Genomic DNA, 21,166 nt, shown 5'->3' with positions numbered 1-21,166 from the left:
GCCATTCTTCTTAGATCTTTTAAAGTTACAGAAGAGTTGATCCAGTAATGTGATATATTCCACTAATTCGTTCTCCATTTCTTCGGTAAATAGGCCTACTGGCTTTGTTGTACCTAAAGACGTTGCAGATTCTCATTCAAAAAAAAAAAAAAAAAAAAAAAAAAAAAAAAAAAAGAAAAAGAAAAAGAAAAATCCTTAATTCTCCTCATATCAGTAATGGGAATGCATATGATACAAAAAAAAAATCAGATAATATTTAGATCCTTTATAAAAATATATTTCCAAATTCAGCTTATTCCATCAGTTACAGAATGCTTGTCACCTACGAGGGTAACTTGAGAACTTCTCGACCAATCCTTGATGAAGCTACATATTGTCAAATGTTAGGTTAGGCTCATATATCTTTATAGGATCCCATACCAATCATTGGACTGATACCGCCTTATGCAGAGTCGTTTTAACGTATGATTACTAAAGGACTGACTACTACAGGAAACATACGGTAGTCGAACTTTTTAGTATGGCACTAATCACGCGTCAGAACGACTCTGCATAAGGCCCATTGAAATTTCTTACTGAAGACTACTGACATTTAAGATAAAAGAGAACAAAGCATAGTATTTCTGAAACCTGAATAAAATAAGCAAGCGTAACGATATTCAATAACTGCAGATGTCACTATCTCACAAGTTTATCTGTTTCGAAAACAAACACCACCTTAGATACTGTTATGTAAGGAATGGTATTTAGAATAAAAATGTATCCCTCGTACATAAGAAAATATCAGGATTCTTCAGAATTCTTAACGTTAGAGGCTACATATGGGAACCAGTATTCGTAAAGTTTGCCGTCACTCTCTATTACAACGGAATCTACATTCTTTTTTGATTGTTAGTTGTAAATCAAATTGGATTCTTTTTCATAGAACAGAAGGGGCAAGAGTACGCACGCGTACCCTTGCCCCGTAGGTATCTGCGTACCCTTGCCCCCTCACTACACAATTGACTTTCCCGTGATGTTGTACAGCCAACTGTTGGAAGAAAGTCAATTTACTCCATCCTGTCAAACAATGGATATGTTAGAAACTAACGCTTTATAGTACTTTGAAATCGTTATAAAATTGTGTAAGTTAATCATTAACTACTTATGTCCAAATATTATATCAAACTATTAGAAAAACATAAATAATTACCTAGATAGCTTGTAGTTTGCCGCAACATACTCAAACTTGTTTAGGTTCTAGATGCCATTAACATCAAACTCCACGTGACGCATTATTGCCATACGCGAATATATTCACCTGATTTTAGGGAATCGTATCCTTACCCCCCACGTACTCTTGCCCCCCTCTACTCTACTATGTACTGAACAGGATTCAAACCCGCAGCTGACAGGTCTTGCATTACGAATTTCATTCTTTAAATCACCGGATCATTTCTGTAGGATCTTTACATTCAATGAGAGTAGATATGTTATTGTAAATTCAGTCATTCTATTTAATTCGTTAATATATAGACCCCTCATTACATTACGAGCATTAAGAGGCTTCATCACGGTAAAATTAAAATACCGCTAATTTTACAGCAATTATGCAATATCTTCAAATAGATAAAAGAAAGTTGAAATATGGAACAAAAGCTTGCTACACAATGTTATTTTACATGAGATGCCGTTATCACTACTCATTTATCTGCTTTCGATTCCAGCCATATAGAAAATCGGAATTTATTTTCGCATTTCTAAATGACTGCAAACGGAAAGCTACTAGGTGACTCGTGATAACGGTACCTCCTGCAAAATAATATTGTCTCAGACGCTCTTGTTCCACATTTCGATTATCTTTTATCTATTTGAAGATATCACATAATTACTGTAAAATTAGCGGTATTTTAATTTCGCAGTGATTAGGCATCTTAAGGATACAAAAAGACAGAAACTCAAAAACTATTTTTTAATCTACCTATACAGACCTGTGAATATTTTACCTTACTTTTGTTATGGTTGGTAATGCTGAATCAAAGGGTAGGTGGTGCGGTGAGAAGAGAGGATAAAGGGAAAAGAGAGATAAAAGGGGTAAAAATGGAAGAAGAATACATTTGAGGGTAATGGAAAGTGAGGAGCGATGAAGAGACAGAAGGTGAAAGAAAAAGCGACCGAAAACTATGACAGTTTGATAGCGGATGTCTCTTTCTTCTCGGATGCTCAATACATCTTTCTTCTTTTTTTATTAAAAAAAAAAAAACTCGGGCAACAATAGCAGAAACGGAGAGGTAAAATGGGGGCGTGTCTTTCATGTTACAACGAGTTGGCAACACCGTTCACTTTGAAGTCTTTTAATATTTGCCGCTTTTGTTAACAGTGGTGCTAAGTGTGGAAAACAATCGCTGATTTTAATCTCTCGATGGTTTTGTTTGAATCAACTCCCCCCTTGTGGACAGTTGATTTATTGCATCCCGTAATAGACTCTCTCAAATTAGTTAAGTGCTCAAGAATAAAAGGGCGTACCCTTATAGCGTCAATTACAACAAGAGAATACAGTAATTTCAATTGTTTCTTCTCAGCAATGCCATTTTAATTATGTTCTATCACTAAACTAACATGTCTTCTGCAACTGAACTTCGAATTATATTATATTTTTACTGCTGTGTTCATTACTAAAATTGTAGTCGTCCCCTTTTTATTATTGGGTGCTTATACCAATATTTATTTTGATTATGCATTTTTTTTTTTTTTTTTTAAGCAGTTCGAAAGTTCATAGCCAGAGAAATAAAAATTCGCAATATAATCGCATTCTGAACTAATCTAATTTAGTTGCAACCAGTTACAACACTAGACTTTTGATGATAATTATACAGGGTGTTTCATAACAATACCGACAATGTTTCGAAGATGATTCCTGGCACTAAGATAAGACAGAAAGTAGATATATAGATCAACCTGGGTGCAGAAACTTGCCATTATAGGCTGCTAAAAATATGAAAAAAATGAATTTTAAATGTCTATGGTTCCAATATTATGGAACCAGCTCTAGTGAGATGAAGACTTCATTTTATAACTAGTATGTGCCCTATCCAAATATCCATGTTCCAGAATTCTGCAGTACTTCCGCAGTGATTTTTATAGAGGTAGTTGGTGAGTACTTCAAATTAAATGCCCGTAGCCAAACTCCCTCTATAAAAATTTTTGCCTGAGTACCGCAGGATTCTGGAACATGTATTTTTTGGATAGTTCACATATTCGTTCCTAAGTGGTCTTGACCCGACTACGATAGGTTCCATAGTATTGAAGCTATATACCTTCAATATACAATGGCGCCGACTTTCCAAAATTTATGTGGGTGCATATCAATGGCGGCGAGGCTTGTTAACCTATATGTTTTCACGGAAGTCTCGATATTTGTTTGATTTATTTTTAGTTAAAATCTTTTGTGAACTCTGTCATAAAGAGCTGTGCTGTGATAAAGTAGAAATATACTGGTACTATAAAGATAAGTTGGGGCTGCCCTAGTTCAGTCGGTAACACGACTGACTTAAATGCAAGAAAATGGGTCCAAACCCGGGTCCAAACTAAAAGTCTTGTGGATGCGGCAAACCCACAAGATTATTTGTGTGGGTGCCGGAGCCTCGGAGCACCCATGTAGTCGACGCGGATGTCAATATATATAGGTTATAATGTATAAAATCACTCCTGAAATTAGTCTTAATTTACAAAAAAGTCGGAATTACGGGGATCTGGACCACCAGAACCTACCCCTGCGTACGTCCCTGGATATATCTGTTTCAGGCAGTTGGACTTTAAGGAGAGACAACATAACTAATAAGACAAACAACAAAATATAACTTCCAAACAGAGCCATTCAATATTATAGGTGTTTTGTTCCTTCTGAAAACAAAAATACTCTAGTGGACCTGGGACATTATTCAATTCAGATCTACATATGTTGAAAGAATTCAGAGAAAAAGAAAGAAGAAGAAAAAAAAAAGAAAGGGTGGAACGTTCAGGAAGACTGGCGACGAATGTTTAAAGTTTTGTGTTGTTCAACCTTTAGCCTCATTAATTCGAGATTTATATTGCCACATCGTACTTATGAGATCAGAATCATTTCAATTGGTTAATGACACTTCTAGATATCCCATTCCAAGACGTATCCATAGAAGATCCTCCCTTAACATTTATATCCTGTTTATGCTCCACCGTTGATTGTGCATATCACCAAAGGATTGGTTGGAATGCTAAAACATTGTTAACGCTCCGATTTTACAATGGGTATGATTAAGAAATTGCAGATTACATATGCCGTGAATATGCCCGCTAATATTTACGACCTGACACATTTTGATTACTTTAACAGCCTATTGTATTGAATTAAGACAGTTAAACTATAATAGAGAGTATCAACACATTGGTAAATAGTTTTGAGAAGTATATTAATCTTCAATACAAATTTTATGTTTTACCGTAATAAACTAAAATATTAATTGAATTAGTCTGCAATTTTGTGTTTACGTCATTATCGTAAGGACTCTTTTGTAACTAAGTGGTTAGAGTTTTTGTCTCTTCTTTACATAGTGGGGCAGATAATAAAAGAATCGTGCAAATGGTGATACAAGCATCAAAATTGGCATTGTAATTCTCCAAAGGTTCCTTATCAAATCTGCCAGATTGGCCACTTGAAATTCCAAGATGGCGGCCATTTTTCAAGATGGCTGCCAAACTGGTCTGTTTAAGTTGATTTTCCTTTTTAAATGTAAAGTTATTGGCAGATTCGGATGTCTTGGTGCGGATTTATGTGTTTTTAAACATGAGGAGTTATTTTTTTTCTGTTTTGCTTTACTAATGAATGTGGGTTTTGCATTCGAGCGCTTATTTTTACTTATTTTTTCCTTTTTTTTAAAAAAGGTTGAATAAGTGATTATACACCTTTTCTTAATTAAGTGATTGTCAGGAACTGCAGATCACGCTGGTGACATTACAGGCAAGCAATTCAGAACCACACTATCAGATTAGTAAATAATTCCCAAATCAGCCATGAAGGTAAGAAAACCCCAACAAAAGTTAAAGTATAAAATTCAAAATGGAGATTGATTTAGGATACAGTAAATCGTGGCACACTGACTGGGGGGATAAGTGTTGTCTTTGTCAAAAGGATACTGAGGAACATCTGAAATATCCACACGCAAACCCTAATAAAAAAAAAAAAAAAAATATATGATGGTTACAAGAACTTGGCAAGAAATTTTCCGCAGCTTTATTCAATGAATTGCATGCCATCAAGTTTGATCCTGCAAGACTCGATGAAAGTAATGGAATAGATTCAACCCTGAGGAGAAATAAGGTTCAGTATCATGGAAGTTGCAGGCTACTGTTTAATAACACAAAACTAAACAGAGCTATCAAGCGATCAACCTCTTCTGTTCCTACAGAGGTAAGCCCAGCTAGCAAGATTCCTCGAAAGATTAGAATTCCCAACGCAACATAATGTTTCCTATGTGAAAAACAAAGCTCAGAAGATGATTTAAGGTGTGCGATGACAATGAAACTAAATCAGAGACTGAATGAGTGTGCTAAGACACTTAATGACGGGAAGATATTCACAAAGTTAAGTGTAGGAGACGTTATGGCGCAAGAATTGAAATACCATCCTCATTGCCTGGCACAGCTTTACAATCGAGAACGAGCACATCATAAGGCTCAACAGCAAGATGAAGTGCAAGATAATTATCAGGATAAAGAATTATTCCCTAGAGCTTTTTCTGAATGGGTCAATTATATCACAGAAATGCAAGCAGCTAGTGAAGAGCCCCCCATTTTCAAACTTGCAGACATGGCATCTCTTTACAGGCAGATTCTGGAGCTATTGCGAGTTAAAACACCTGAAGTTCATGCAACTCGTCTGAAAGACAAGTTACTTTTCCACATTCCTCAGCTGCAAGTCCATCATCAAGGATGAGATGTGTTGCTGGTTTTTGAAAAGGATGTTGACGAAATCCTAGCACAGGCAAGTAAGTACAGCGATACGGTCCCTCTGGCAAAGGCTTTAACGTAAGTCACATTTCACTGGATCGTTTCAAGACGAATGCATTGAGCAGAGCATTCCACCCTCATTACTTCACTTTGTAATCACGATCGAGCATGAAGCAGAGAGATTCGAAATCTGACTTTGCTTTATCTCAGCTCTTACAGTACAAATGTATTGCTAATTCAAAAGTAAGAATACATACCCACAGACACTCTAAGGACCGTGAGACATCTTTTCTCTATCTATGTCGGTATTTCAGTATTTGCCAAGACAAGAAAGAAGGACCTTATCGATATACTGCATGAAAATGGTTTGAGCATCTCATACGACAGTCTTGGAAATATGTGCTCAAATAAGTGAAACAGTAGTAGCACAGTAGGTGGAAGACGGAGTATGTCCACCACACTTAAAATTCTTCATTCCGGCGAAATTAAAATACCGCTAATTTTACAGTAATTATTTGATATCTTCAAATAGATAAAAGATAATCGAAATGTGGAACGAGCGCCCTAGACAATATTATTTTACATGAAAGACCGTTATCACGACTTACTTATCTGCTTTCGATTTCGAGCCATTTTGAAAATCGGCATTTATTTTCGCGTTTCTAAACAGCTGAAAATGGAAAGCCACTAGGTGACTTGTGATAACGGTACCTCACGCAAAATAATATTGTCTAGGGCGCTCTTGTTCCATATTTCAATTATGTTTTATCTATTTGAAGATATCACATAATTACTGTAAAATTAGCGGTATTTTAATTTCGCCAGGATGAAGACTCTTAAGAAAACAATTGTTTACGACTACAGCAATGGATAATATTAACCATAATACGATATCAACAACGACCGAAACGTCCTTTCATGGTACCAGTGTGTCAATCTTTGAACATTCAAATGAAAACTACTCTGGTGGGAAGTGAAAGAAATGGACACGAAACACAGTTGCAGTCATTAAAAAAGTCTCACAACTGCCCGAAGCATACACAAATATTCGCCCAGCATACATTGCAAAGAATCCTGATTCTCCAAAAACAACAGTGCCATCATTGCCAGCGTCTGAATTAATTAAGTCATACATGAAAGAAGAATACGCATGGCTAGAAGAGGTATCGCTGATCAAAAATGCGGATAATGAAGCTCCCATCACTTGTACTGCACACCACGCAGCGCAGAAAAGAAGTCAGTAATTTGAAGTAAACATTACTTCATTGATGCTGTTAATTCGAGATCAGGCGCACTCTATAGCAACCATAAATCATATCATGGAGAAGGTTCGAGATAAGGTGAGTTTTCTAAATTCAGGTCAGATTCCAGTCGTAGCTGCTGACCAACCGCTATATGCTCTGGCGAAACAGATTCAGTGGAAATGGCTGCAGTGACGTCTGTTGGAACACTACTAAATGGCAGTAGTTGGACCACAACTTACACCGTACGTGTTCCTGAAAAAAAAAAAAAAAATGCAATGGAAGATGCAATCGCTTCAGCTCAAGGCTTCCCTGTACAATACTCTGTAGTTGTGTGTGTATGTGTGTGACCACCATTAATTTCCCTGATATACAAAAGCTCACAGAGAGCATACTGTTCTTATAATATACTCTTTACCACTGGTGCATATCCCGGGGTATGAAGAGGACATGTTCCCTCCAATCTTGGAACTGGGGGAGTCTTCCTCAATAATCCGATTTGAAATGTGTTTTTTGGGAAAAATGTGATGATTTGTGTCCGATTGCCACAAAGGAAAGTGAGATGAAAGTAATGTCCCCCCAGAATAAGATTCAAATCTGCCCACCTCTCAATGTTAAAGACAACTCTGCTCCCCTGATCCTCCACAGCATTGCTCTTCAACTTAATAAATATTTTGAACATCGTTTAAAAAAGATGATGGGAACGGTCTCCCCCCCCCCCTCAATGTCGTAGACAGATTTGCGCCACTGTTCCTTACGTGAATGTTATTTCGCCGAATTACATACGTACTAGTTATAGATTATTCGTTTCATATGATATTACTTGTTTAATGTAACATTTGTAAGATTTCTAATTATTATTGTAAGAATGTAAGATTGTATTTTTTTATTAAATTTGTGTATATTTGGCTATTTTACCAACATATAACTGAAGAATGGAATAAAAACAAATAAATTGGCTGAATATTTTCATTAGGTATAGTATAGAAATCGGCATTAAGATGGCAGAAATCGAACATATAGGGCCTAGTTCAAATTTTACGACACAAATGGACTTTTTCAGGTCAGTTTGGCGGCCATCTTGAAAAATGGACGCCATCTTTAATTTTCAGGTGGTCAATCTGACAGATGTGACCGATAACCCTAAGTGAATTAGCACACCAAATTTGGTGCTTGTATCACCATTTGCACAATTCTCCTAAAAATGGCTTTTTATCTGTTCCACTAACACCAGGAAAACGAATAGGTTTGCACCAGGAAAAAAGAAAGACAGAATAATGCATTAAAAGCAAGACAATAATAATTTAAGAACAATACAAAATATTAAGAATAATGTTGCACACGAGAAGAGATCGAAACATAGAAGTAATATCTTAAAATTCGAGACGAGATGAGAAGTTCGAATTTTGTGAGTAACACTAGTTAACCCAGATTTTAGACCTCAAAGACTGCTTTATTGTTAGATGATTCATAGTGGGAAAACTATGAATGGATAAAGTGATTGTGCGAACATCATGAAGAACATTTATTCAAATCTAAAAGATTCACAAGTCATTACAGAATATGCTCCAATAATAAATATGGTTTAAAATGTTGTTATACCACACTTTCCGTGTACCCCTCTTGACGTGTAAGGATTCTGATAGCTTCTAGATATCCCAAAATAGTGTTCGTAAACCGAGGAGGAACAAGTTTAAAAAACTTGCTCGTAAACCGAATTGTTCGCAGACCGAGTACTTCGTAAACCATGGGTCCACTGTATTTGTAATCCTCATTATAAACACAAGTCCGTTCGTTGCGTGATCCTATTTACTGTCTTTAGCAGAGTTCATTGATTAAAAAAAAATTTTAAAAAAATCAAGGAAGGCATCTTTGATAATATAACTTTTGGTCATCAATATTCAAGTCTTGTTCAGGTTAGGATTAGGAATTAGATTTCTAAACTTTCGGCATCTACACAACACATATGAGCAATGACGTCCCTCGGTGTCACACTATCCGGGGAAAGGGGACGAAGAAAGGAATGAGGAAGGAAGGAAGCGGCCTGGAGCCATTATGTTAAGTGCCATCCCGGCATTTCTCTAAAGTGAATGAGGAAAACCATGGAAAACCTAATTCATTGTGGCTGGCCTGAAAAAGCATTTTACAATAATGTTTTGCATTATTCCAGCTTTGCTTTTAGTATATGCAAGTTTGATTTAAAGTACTCACTGAACAAAACAATATGTTTATTGCAAGAATGATTAACGTGTAACAGTTTCGCCAATTATCTACTACTTGGCTTCATCGGACATTATCCGATGGATATCGGGTGGTGGATATGAGAATGTGTCTGATGAAGCAAAGGAGGGGGGGTTCATGAAACTATTATACATTAATAATTCTTACAATAAACGTATTGTTTTGCTCAGCGAGTAGTTTAAATCCAATTTAAGCATTTTTACGGTTTTCAACCGAGTGTCCCCACCGGGAAGTCAGTTAACAGAGGAAAACAGTCAGAGAAAAATATGAGGACAGCTTAAAAAAGGAAAAAAAAAAAAAAATCTTATGACATTATTGGAGAAGAAAGAATGAGGATTGATATGGCTCATAATTTAATAGAATGGTAGTTTTCATTTATTATCGAATTTAAAGCAATTTAAAAGCTTTACGAAGAAGAATATGTACTACAATCAAACAATAAAGTTTATAGAATTCAATTTATATGTTAGAATTCAGAATTAAACTTTTTAACCAACACTAGTCAAGTGTTTCATACGGTGATTTACTCTTGGTTTCACTACGTTACTGATCTGCATTCATAAGTGAAACTAAATTGGGATAGACCCCTTAGAATACCGTTGGACCCCAAATAATATTCTTTCAATTCTTAGAAGCAAGGTGCCATGACTTTCCCCCATCTCGACCCTAGCAAAATATCCTAGTTACGCCAACGATTGCATTATCAAAAAATTTGGTCTGGATATATAGTATATATATAAAGGTAACCAAGAAAGTTCTGTCGCTTTTTCATCCACCACCTTCGAACATCGATATGTCGAGTATGACGCACCTGGAAGATCAATAATCGCCCCCATCAGCATCGATGACCTTCTGCCAACGTTCTGGGAGGACATTGATTAAATCACGGCAGAACTTGGTGGGCCGTGAAGCAAAGATGGTATCAAGTGCATTTTGCACCTCTACTAGGGATTTGAACCTAAAGTGAATGTCCAAAGAATGAAACAGGTGATAATCGTCGATGTAATATCCGGGGAGTATGGCAGATGCAATAGTATTTCCCATTCAAGGCATAGAAAGGTGTCCCGGGTCATCCTAGTCACGTGGGGTTTAGTGTTGCCCTGTAACAGGAGGTCCTCTTAGCGAGTTTTGAGTTTTTCTTGAACACGGCTCAACTGCGGACAGTACACAGTTGCATTCATGCTCTGACCAGCTGGTAGCAGTTCCCGATGCAGGATGCCACGAGCAGTCCACCAAACCCACAGGGCGACCTTTTTCTGGTGCAGTGCTGCTTTCGGCTGTTATGGAACCGGTTCATGGGATGCTAAACAATGATGACGGCGCCGTGGAGCTTCGTACAGGACCCACTTCTCATCACATGACAACACTCTGTCCACAAATGGCTTCTTCCTCAGACGAGACAGCAAGAAACACAGATGTCTGCTCGCGTTGCTTTCTGGCCCGGATTCAAATCATGTGGCACCCATCGATCCTACTTGTAGTGCTTTCCAAATTGATGAAGGTGCTGCCAAATGGTTTCCCCATTCACACTGAATTGTAGTCGCAGTTCGTCACATATCTGGGCATGAATTTTGTACATAAATTTAGGAAACAACATGAGAAAAAATTCGATACTAAACGATAAAATCTGTTCTGAGAATCGAGACGAAATGATAATAAATTCTTACAGAATCAAGACGAGACGATAATGAATTTTTAAAGAATTGAGACGAGACGATAATGAATTCTTAAAGAATTGAGACGAGACGATAATGAATTCTTAAAGAATTGAGACGAGACGATAATGAATTCTTAAAGAATTGAGACGAGACGATAATGAATTCTTAAAGAATTGAGACGAGACGATAATGAATTCTTAAAGAATTGAGATGAGATGGTAATGAATTCTTAAATATTCGAGACGAGACGATAAATAACTCTTAATGAATCATCTAACAGAAGATTATAATGAATTCTTACAGACTGAGACGAGATGATAATGAATTCTTAAAAATTCGAGACGAGACTTCAAATAATTCTTGTGGGCCGCGGTGGCTCAGTGGTAGAGCGTTCACCTCTAGCGCTTGGGGTCCCGGGTTCGAACCCAGCCCCCGCCAAGTGAACTTTGTGGTGGACAAACACCGTGTGCGTGGGTTTTCTCGGGGTTCTCCCGTTTCCTCCCACTTTCTTCATTCCACCATTTCATTCATTACTCATTATCACCGTCTCCTTTAGCCTAACCGGCATAACCGTGGGACGTAAAACTCAAAGATTTCATTTCATTTTTTAAAAATAATTCTTAAAGAATCGAGACGAGACTATAATGAATTCTTAAAAATGCGAGACGAGACTATAAATAATTCTTAAAGAACCGAGACGAAATGATAATGAATTCTTAAAAATTCGAGACGAGACTATAAATAATTCTTAAAGAATCGAGACGAAATGATAATGAATTCTTAAAAATTCGAGATGACACTTTAAATAATTCTTAAATAATCGAGACAAGATGATAATGAATTCTTAAAAATTCGAGACGAGACTTTAAATAATTCTTAAAGAATCGAGACCAGATGATAATAAATTCTTAAAAATTCGAGACGACACTTTACATAATTCTTAAATAATCGAGACGATATTATAATGAATTCTTAAAAATTCAAGACTACACTTTAAATAATTCTTAAAGAATCGAGACGATATGATAATGAATTCTTAAAAATGCGAGACGAGACTATAAATAATTCTTAAAGAATCGAGACGAAATGATAATGAATTCTTAAAAATTCGAGATGACACTTTAAATAATTCTTAAATAATCGAGACAAGATGATAATGAATTCTTAAAAATTCGAGACGAGACTTTAAATAATTCTTAAAGAATCGAGACCAGATGATAATAAATTCTTAAAAATTCGAGACGACACTTTACATAATTCTTAAATAATCGAGACGAGATTATAATGAATTCTTAAAAATGCGAGACGAGACTATAAATAATTCTTAAAGAATCGAGACGAAATGGTAATGAATTCTTAAAAATTCAAGACGACGCTTTAAATAATTCTTAAATAATCGAGACGAGATTATAATGAATTCTTAAAAATGCGAGACGAGACTATAAATAATTCTTAAAGAATCGAGACGAAATGATAATGAATTCTTAAAAATTCGAGATGACACTTTAAATAATTCTTAAATAATCGAGACGAGATGATAATGAATTCTTAAAAATTCGAGACGAGACTATAAATAATTCTTAAATAATCAAGACGAGATGATAATGAATTCTTAAAAATTCGAGACGACACTTTAAATAATTCTTAAATAATCGAGACGAGATGATAATGAATTCTTAAAAATTCGAGACGAGACTTTAAATAATTCTTAAAGAATCGAGACCAGATGATAATAAATTCTTAAAAATTCGAGACGACACTTTACATAATTCTTAAATAATCGAGACGAGATTATAATGAATTCTTAAAAATGCGAGACGAGACTATAAATAATTCTTAAATAATCAAGACGAGATGATAATGAATTCTTAAAAAATCGAGACGACACTTTAAATAATTCTTAAATAATCGAGACGAGATTATAATGAATTCTTAAAAATGCGAGACGAGACTATAAATAATTCTTAAGGAATCGAGACGATATTATAATGAATTCTTAAAAATTCAAGACGACACTTTAAATAATTCTTAAATAATCGAGACGAGATTATAATGAATTCTTAAAAATGCGAGACGAGACTATAAATAATTCTTAAAGAATCGAGACAAAATGATAATGAATTCTTAAAAATCCGAGATGACACTTTAAATAATTCTTAAATAATCGAGACGAGATTATAATGAATTCTTAAAAATTCGAGACGAGACTTTAAATAATTCTTAAATAATCGAGACCAGATGATAATAAATTCTTAAAAATTCGAGACGACACTTTAAATAATTCTTAAATAATCGAGACGATATGATAATGAATTCTTAAAAATGCGAGACGAGACTATAAATAATTCTTAAAGAATCGAGACGAAATGGTAATGAATTCTTAAAAATTCAAGACGACGCTTTAAATAATTCTTAAATAATCGAGACGAGATTATAATGAATTCTTAAAAATGCGAGACGAGACTATAAATAATTCTTAAAGAATCGAGACGAAATGATAATGAATTCTTAAAAATTCGAGATGACACTTTAAATAATTCTTAAATAATCGAGACGAGATTATAATGAATTCTTAAAAATTCGAGACGAGACTATAAATAATTCTTAAATAATCGAGACGAGATGATAATGAATTCTTAAAAATTCGAGACGACACTTTAAATAATTCTTAAATAATCGAGACGAGATTATAATGAATTCTTAAAAATTCGAGACGAGACTATGAATAATTCTTAAGGAATCGAGACGATATTATAATGAATTCTTAAAAATTCAAGACGACACTTTAAATAATTCTTAAATAATCGAGATGAGATTATAATGAATTCTTAAAAATGCGAGACGAGACTATAAATAATTCTTAAAGAATCGAGACAAAATGATAATGAATTCTTAAAAATTCGAGATGACACTTTAAATAATTCTTAAATAATCGAGACGAGATGATAATGAATTCTTAAAAATTCGAGACGAGACTATAAATAATTCTTAAATAATCGAGACGAGATGATAATGAATTCTTAAAAATTCGAGACGACACTTTAAATAATTCTTAAATAATCGAGACGAGATGATAACTCAAGTAGCAAGATAACTTTCGGCCAGTTGGCGTGTGCTTGACTTTTGGGTTTCTACGCTTGTCCTTTCAATTCAAGCTTTCATACAATCTGCCTTTTATTGTCCTTGCAAGCGATACTTTATATCCTTCATAGCATCACTGGCTACTGACTTGCCGCCAGCGTAAAACGCTTGCTTGAAGCTGGAATGGAACACTGAATGCAAGGTTGCCTCCATGTAACTTCGTTACTGGAAGCTAGCTTTCGGCATGCTGACACGCTTTCCAATCAGGCTGGATGCAAGCTTGCCGACTTCCAATGCAAGCTTACAGCAAGCGGTTTGCAATTGTCTCTGCTACTATTTTTAAAGAATCAAGACGAGGAATAATGAATTCTTAAAGAGTCGAGACGAGACGATAAAGAATTTTTAAGCAATGGGGGCAAGACTATGATTGGACACAAATTTACTATACGAGACAAAAAATAGTGTTTCTCATGTTATCTCGTCTCATCTCTTGAAACTCCAACTCAACGAACGAACTAGCATAATAACTGTAAATATTACTATTATCATGATGTTTAGTACGTCACTTTAGATCTTACTCGTATAAGATGTAGTTATCGTTGTATCTTACCTGTACTTCTGAACGTGAAATTAGAGGAAAGAAAAAAAGTAAAGCCAGGTTAGCAATTCGTGGAATGAAGACACTTACTAGCCTACTCAATAGGGAAAGGTAAAGTGAACACAGAAAAAGTGAGGGATGTAGCTGAAAAGAAGTTGAACAATACGAAGACTCTTATAGGCTTTCACGTTCCATTAGAATGCAACTAGGTGGAATGAAGAAACCATAAGAAGGTCTCTCAAAAATTAAGGAGAGAGGGAGAGAAAGACTATCTTTTATTATCCGTGACAGCAATAGAAGAATAAAGTGGCCATTACGCTTTACATTATCTTGCCAATTCGCTGCCGACATTTGCCTGTGTGAACCAACCAGTAGAGCACAAGGTTATATAGCATTTGGATTGTCGTTGAAACTCTTTCACAAAGCGATAAAAGCGCCGCCTGTTGATAAAACAAGATAAACTCCAGCAGACGAGAGCTGAAGGATGAAGACATAAACAACATGTGCGATCCCTTTGAATCCAATTCAAAACACATCTAATTAAGCGAGGTTTGATGTCTTTAGATCCAAACGCTGTCTTCTTTCTTCTTTTCTTCATTCCTCAAGATGCTCTTTACACGTTCTTTTACATTCACCCTTACCTTAAAAGAAAAAAAAATGAAGTTCCTCAAAGCATGTTTATGCTTTTTGGATGTTAACATAGGCTCTTTGAAGGGAACTTATATTCCGACTCGAAATCCTTCTTTGGAAAGATAATAAATTCCATGGTTGTCTCTACTAGTTCCATAAATTGGAATTTTTCCTGGGGGGGGGAGGGGCAAGCAAAAGCATTTGGACCGCCCCTGGAAAAATGTCTCCCCCTAAAAAAAGGGGGCATTTGCGGCTCCTTAATTTTATACTAATTATGTGATAGAAAAATATCTTCAAATAGATGAAAGATAGTCGAAATGTGGAACAAGACCGCGCTAGACAATATTATTTTGCATGAGGTAGCGTTATCTCGAGTTACCTAGTAGCTTTCCGTTTGCAGTCATTTAGAAATGCGAAAATAAATGCTGATTATCTAAATGGTTGGAAATCAAAAGCAGATCAGTGAGTCGAGATAACGATATCTTATGTAAAATAATATTGTCTAGGGAGCTCTAGTTCCACATTTCGATTATCTTTTTATGTATTAGAAGATATTACATAATTACTCTAAAATTAGCGGTATTTTAATTTCGCAGTGATGGGGCCCCTTAATAAAATCATGCTTATTACTTTAGGAGCTCTAATTGGCGTTTTATTGAAGTAGAGTCCAGATTATATTTATACTTCATTTATACTCATCTTAGTCCAGATTATATTTATACTTCATTTATACTCATCTTAGTCCAGATTATATTTATACTTCATCTTAGGCTTAGGGAAATACATTTTGTTCAGTTGATAAGAGAGCAGCAGTTAAATTATTTTCAGTTCCTTTGGAAATGGCATGGTAAGATGGTGAGCTGATTTTATGCTTAATAAATTGAGAGCCAGTTAAAGTAAGAGATACGTAATATTTGACACAACTTCAAGTATTAAGGAATATGTATTAGGTCTACGTCTTAGAACTCTAATAGTAAAAAAATAAATAGATAATAAATAAACAATTTACCGAAGTAAACCCGGATTACATTTTTTAAAATGTGGTGAACCATGTTTCATTTATATAGGGTGGCCCAAAAGTAGGTATACAGTCCCATACTAATCAACTCATTGGTTTTTATACCATTTCTTATTGTTATCCATCAGGAAGACTTATTTTCTTTATTATTTGTTCTTAAATCCTTTCTTACTTATATTTTAAGCTTGGAACAGACGAAGCAAATAAACCCATAAGCTAGAATGTTATACTTGATCAATGCAGGGGTGTATAACTAGGCTACCTACTTTTGGGTCACCTGTACATTCATGTTGGTATCGTATTGTCTGGAGTAGGAACATTTTATCTTGAAGGGAGGTCTCCTTTCGTGGAAACTGTTCTGATGCAGAAGGAATCTGTTAACCTCTAGAAATAATTAAGAAGAAATTCAGTGAATAAACTTTGGACATAAGTTTACAAAACGAGACGAGAAACTGGTCAAGATGAGACAAGAAAAGCTTTTTGAGAATCGAGACGAGAAGAGAATTCGAAAAGAAAACACGAGACAAGACAAGAAAATTATATTTCTCTTCTCATGTGCAACGTTAGCCAGAATCTGTGTTATGTGCACTGGTTGGCGATTATTTTGCATGGTCTTCTGTCTCTGACAAGATACATTCACGAAGTGTCCCCTCGGGATTCGTCTAAAATTTATTTAAATGTAAAGTTCTCTGCGGCCCAATTTGTATTGTACTAATTTTAGCGGCCTATATGGGTAATTAGCATATTTATGGGCCTTCATAGATCCGGAATTCATACACTACTATAACGCTTGGTTACAAAAATGCTTTTAGTTTCTTTAGATGTAACTGAATATGAATGTGGGCATATGCAAAACAAATTAGATCAAGTACTGCTTCTCTGACACCACACCAGCCGCCATCTTGGATCCGCCATATTAGATTCAACTTTCGGTTTTTCAAATGGAAATAGGTACATATGATACATCAAATTAATACGAAATTTTCTCGGAAATTCATTGGTATAGTGAGTTTTACGGTAGCTTGTACTATTTGCAAGATATTACGTGTTAAATGTGAGGCACTTCATAAATTCAACCATAAAAAATTATGCAGGGTCCCTGTATATGTGATCTTTTACGTGATTTATTGTACGAAATGTTTTCTGAACGTACATACACACAGACGTAAATAGGATATGGTAGATCTTCACCAAAATCTGGTCGTATCTAGATTTGCATTAGGCATTTTGTTCGTAATACAATACTTTTTTGTTCGTAGTATAACATGGAAGTAATAACAATCACTCACAGAAATGTTGTAAGATTATGACACCATGTTATAGAGAGTTTATTTATACCTACAGTACTTTTCCAGTTAGAAATTGTTTTGATTTGTCAACATCAAAAACGTAAGCGTAACTGATTTTGCTCTGCAATGTCTATTCGCGAAGTGCCTAGAGGGATTTAACATGTAATATCTCGCAAATGGCACAAGTTACAGTAAAACTCACTACATCAATGAATTTCCGAGAAAATTGTATAGGAATTTGATGTATCACATGCACCTATTCCCATTGGAAAAACCGAAAGCTGAATCCAATATGGCGGATCCAAGATGGCGGCTGGTGTGAATAACACGTGTCAGAGAAGCAGTACTTGATCCAATTTGTTTTGCATATGACCACATTCATGTTCAGTTACATCTAAAGAAACTAAAAGCAATTTTGTGACCGAGCGTTATAGTAGTGTATGATTGAATTCCGGGTATATGAAGGCTCATAAATATGCAAATTACCCATATGGGCCGCTAAAATTAGTACAATACACATTGAGCCATGGAAAACTTTGCATTTAAATCAGTTTTACATTAATCCCGAGGGGACACTTCGCGAATGTACCTTGTGAGAGTGCTGAGAAGAAAACTAACTGTATGTCCTAAGGAACCTGGAGGTTCAATATGGAACCCATGTTCACAAAAGCTCTTCATTGACTTTTTCCTTAGTCAGTTCAGGAGAACTTCGTATGTTATTCCAAACATAGAAGTTCAGAATAATGTATATAATATAAAGATTTGGTATGCTCAAAAATTACAGAAATACATCTTGCACTCACCCCACATTACTCTACTCTACTTCATGTAAATATCCTTTTTGTCCTCTCATAGTAAATATTAAGCTTTCGGGGACCCCAGACCCCGCCAAGTGAACTTTGTGGTGGACAAACACCGTGTGCGTGGGCTTCCTCGGTGTTCCCCCGTTTCCTCCCACTTTCTTCATTCCACCATTTCATTCATTACTCATCATCACCGTCTCCTTTAGCCTAACCGGCATAAACGTGGGACGTAAAACTCAAAGATTTCATTTCATTTTTAAGCTTTCGGGGAACCAGGAATTAGATTTCTGGACTTTCGGCATTTATGGCCGTGTTAGCCTGTCACGTATGAGGGATTATGTCACTCGGCGATCACATTATCCTAGGAAAGGAACAGAAGAAAGGATTGAATTTATTTTCCGGAATCTTAAATTTCACTTTCCGGATTCTGGCAAGTAAAAAATCCGTATTTGGTCACCCCTATTAGGAACCATCCCGGCATTTGCCTGGTGTATACGAGGAAAATCCATGAAAACCTGACTCAGGATGGCTGGCATGAAAAAGCTCTTACACTTTTTCGATCGAACCCGGGACTGCTCGCACCAAAAGCGATATCGTTAGTGACTACGTTACGCGGGCTACTTTTTTGTCTCTAAATTCATGCGTGATAAAGCAATGTAAATCACACAGTTGATATAATAAAAGGCAAGTTGTTAAGAATTTGACACATTTAAATATAACGAATTAATCTCGGAGGTTCCCAAAATTTTCTTATGTGGTAAATGAAAAGGAAGTTAAATGAAATTTCCTACGAATATGCTCCGAGTCTAAGATAGACGTTGATGATGACAACGAATGAAATGATGGAATGAAGAAAGTAGGAGAAAACGGGAGAACCCCGAGAAAACTCACGCACATGATATTTGTGTACCACAAAGTTCGCTTGGCGCGAGGTGGCGCGATCGAATCAGTGATCCCATTCATCAGAGGCGAGCGCTCTACCACTGAGCCACCGCGGCCCCTCTCTTATACTAGTATTTCACTCTATAACTCAAAGGGGGGAAAAAGTAGGAAAATACTTAAAAAAAAAAAGATGAGTTTATAAACTCTTTGCGTCTGAATACCTTCAGTTGACACATAAATCCGAAGGTGAAGAAGACCGTTTGTTTGGAGTCGTTTTTCAGACAAGCTTGTCGACCAGCGGGAGATCCAGTGCGGCGAAACACCTCACAAGCGGCTCCCGATGGATGGTGACTGCGATTTATGGAGAACCCCATCTGCTCTGTCGGGTAAGTATCATGCACGACCTGAAATCTCAACACGGGGTTCTTACATTATCACCATTCAAGAAATAAATTCCCTCCTTATATTTCTCTATATGCTGTGTGTGTAACTATATGTACTAATACTTCAAAACAGCGCTCTTTTTCTTCCCTTTTGGAATGTTAAGAATAAGGGGACCATAAAAGCCAAAATATCGTTCTAACAACGAGTATTTATAAGGGTACTAAACACGTACGCGTGCTATACATATTTACATCTCATACAAGGAATTTATATGAAAATTGTTCATAGGTATATAAAAAGGAGAAATTGACCTTGTATAATCTATTTTAAAATTTGCATATGAAGACGGAGATTTAATCTTTTTTCAATAAATATCATTACACATCATGACCTAATCCTATCTTTTTTTTTTTTTTTTTTTTTTTTTTACCGCTTTCTACCTTTGCTATTCTTTATTGTTTAATATTTAAGATATTAAACACTTTTTCATTTCAATTTTCATTTGATTTGAGATTACTTTTTTTCTTTATTTTTACATGTTTATTGTACACAAATTACAAAGTCATTTTGCAACTACATATAGTATAAGTTGTTTCATAAACTTCGAACTATAACGAATTTTTTCAATATAATCTATTTCTGGACTCAGGCATGGTTTCAGCTGAATGGTTCTAGAACACCACAATCCACTACCTATTGACAGATACGAGCTCCTTCGTGGCTAAGCGGTTAGCGGATGCGCCTTTGGCATGGGAGACCCGGGTTCGATTCCCGGCAAGCGTTCATGTGGTTTGGATTCCGTGTTAACCAGTGGGTTCCGTCTCATATATCATCGCTGCTGAAAGGGACGTTAAACTCAAAATCAACTCAACTCAACTGTTGACAGATATAGTAAGAATCATCCATAATACAAAACAAGGTTACTAACTGCATAATTGAATTTAGACTGGACGAAAAATGTTCAAAAAAGTATGATATGTCCGAAAAAATGTTATTCTAGAAAAAAAAAACTGATTTGGATTTAGCATCCCGTTGAGCACTGAGGCTATGTGAGTCGTGAACTTACAATTTAACGTGGGATCCGAATCCCAGTCTCTTTTGTTTGTTTATAGTGTAATTGATACGTTAATAGAGAGTTATAAAAATTTTTGGTAGTAACTTGCTTGAGGGAGTACCTTATGTTTACGGATGTAATAGTGTGTGTTCGATTGGAGGATTTTCTTTTTTTAAAGATTAATACAATTTTAAATTTTGCCTTTTATAATATGGCAACAACCTACTTAGTGAAAATTTATTTTTAACGAATATTATTGTTTTTTTTTTTTTTTTTTTTTTTTTTTTTTTAACTTTTGAAGCGAGCGGGACGAGCTGCCTATT

Source organism: Thermobia domestica, chromosome 5 (assembly GCF_964235325.1).
Source record: "Thermobia domestica chromosome 5, izTheDome1.hap1.1, whole genome shotgun sequence".
Taxonomy (NCBI): Eukaryota; Metazoa; Arthropoda; class Insecta; order Zygentoma; family Lepismatidae; genus Thermobia; species Thermobia domestica.
Note: the sequence above shows the minus strand (reverse complement) of the source record.